Source organism: Mus caroli, chromosome 6 (genome assembly GCF_900094665.2).
Source record: "Mus caroli chromosome 6, CAROLI_EIJ_v1.1, whole genome shotgun sequence".
In the NCBI taxonomy this organism is placed as follows: domain Eukaryota; kingdom Metazoa; phylum Chordata; class Mammalia; order Rodentia; family Muridae; genus Mus; species Mus caroli.
Genome location: NC_034575.1, coordinates 131965497 through 131967050, shown reverse-complemented (window position 1 = coordinate 131967050; position 1554 = coordinate 131965497).

The following is a 1554-nucleotide window of genomic DNA, read 5'->3' as shown; positions in this document are numbered from 1 at the left end:
GAGGCAGAGGCAGAGGCAGAGGCAGAGGCAGAGGCAGAGGCAGAGGCAGAGGCAGAGGCAGAGGCAGAGGCAGAGGCAGAGGCGAGGACCTCTGTGAATTCCAGCCCAGCTTGATCTACAGAGTGAGTCTAGGTCAATCAGGGCTGCACAGAGAAATCCTGTCTTGAAAAAGCACTGGCTGTTCTTCCAAAGGACTGGGGTTCAATTCCCAGTACCCACATGACAGCTCACAAACTGTAACTCCAGTTCCAGGACATCTAAGACCCTCACACAGACATGCATGCAGGTCAAATATCAATGTGCATAAAATAAAAATAAGGAAATGGGGGGCAGTGATGTGAAATCACAAAGAACCAATAAAATAAATTTCTAAAAAAAAAAAAAAGAAAAGTAAAACCAAAACCACAAACCAAACAAACAAATAAAAATAACAAACAACCAAACAATTAAACGATACTTACATTCACATAAAAGGTAGAATACAGTACAATAGAACAATGACTTCTATATACTCATAATTATTTTTTTCTTTAAAAATTCTAATTACATCTATCTATCTATCTATCTATCTATCTATCTATCTATCTATCTATCTATCTATCAATCTATCATCTGTCTGTCTTTCTATCATCATTATCATCATCATCATCCATCTTTACTTGTATGTGTCACAGTGCATGAGTGGAGGTCAGAGGACAACTTTGGAGAAGTTAGTTCTCTCCTTCTACTTTGGATTCTAGAATTAAACTCAGAATTAAACTCAGGTCATCAGGTTTGGTAGCAAGTGCCTTTATCCACTGAGCCATCTTCTCAGTCTCCTTTTTTTTTTTTAAAGATTTATTTACTTATTTTATGTATGTGAGTACACTGTAGATGTTTTCAGACACACCAGAAGAGGGAGTCAGATCTCATTACAAGTGGTTGTGAGCCACTATGTGGTTGCTGGGAATTGAACTCAGGACCTCTGGAAGAGCAGTCAGTGCTCTTAACTGCTGAGCCATCTCTCCAGCCCCTACTTCTTCCTTCTTAATAGGATCTTTTATCATGGTTCCTATGTGGGCTGACATAATACCCTTATATGTTCTTTTTCTAGGCAACCCCTTGCTGTGTAATCCAGCTGCCCTCTAACTCACGATACACTTGCTGCAGCCCCCCTGAGTTCTGGGATCACAGCCATATGCCACCATACTGGGATTGGTTTTATCTTTATTTATTTTAGTAAAAAAATGTATTTATGTTTATTTTGTATGTGGGAATGTCTTGACAGCGTTTATGTCTGTGTGTCATACACATTCATAGCCCTCACAGGATCCTTGGGAACTGGAGTTTTGCCATAAGGAGTTAGCCACTGCGTGGATGCTGAGAACTGAACCCCAAGCTCTCTGCAAGGGGAGTTAGTGATCTCAGCCACTGGGTCATTATCTAGCACCTGATTTCACTTTTAATTTTTAACATTTACTTATTTGTATGTATGTGTATATGTGTCTGTAGGGGCATGTATGGAGGTCAGTGTGTGTGTGTGTGTGTGTGTGTGTGTGTGTGTGTGTGTGTGTG